We start from the raw sequence: 634 nt of genomic DNA, 5'->3' as shown, positions 1-634 counted from the left end.
CAAGAGGTTTCGCGAACTTCCCAGATGGCTGGTCACCAGAGAAGGCTCGGAAACTAGACCCCTTTCACCTAAACTGCCTCTCAACCAACAATAAACAAGGAAGACACAGATCCACATACATACTCACATGGCTTGGAATAAGTAGGATAGGCCCAATATACATGCATGCAGAGCAATTATAAGTCAGAAATTTAATGTATTTGAAGACAACAAGAAGAGATGAATAGATTCGGCATAAATTAATCTGCATTTAACCAAAACGAAGACTATCAAGTATGATTTAAACATGGAAGAAAAAAGAAAGTAATACGTATGAACATACCGTGGCCAAGGCTGACCTAAACCAAATAATCACAAATACGTACAATCGGAAATAGAGATGGCATGGGGCTTAGCTTATCGGTATTGGAATACGGACATGTATGGCAAAATGTAAATGCACAAGGACGGGGAAACCGCCGGCTAAACATGATACTGACACTACGATTTGGCACTCATAAAGTACATGTAGGGTCACGTAGACAAAAATCTTCAAAGTCCTAGATGTCCTATGCACAGTCCAAGTAAAGGTTCTTGCCTCTCTTTAGGAATTATCTTCTAAAGTCTGAGTGATTTTCAGGATAAGGGAAAAAAA

Source organism: Lycium ferocissimum, chromosome 1 (genome assembly GCF_029784015.1).
Source record: "Lycium ferocissimum isolate CSIRO_LF1 chromosome 1, AGI_CSIRO_Lferr_CH_V1, whole genome shotgun sequence".
Lineage (NCBI taxonomy): Eukaryota > Viridiplantae > Streptophyta > Magnoliopsida > Solanales > Solanaceae > Lycium > Lycium ferocissimum.
Note: the sequence above shows the minus strand (reverse complement) of the source record.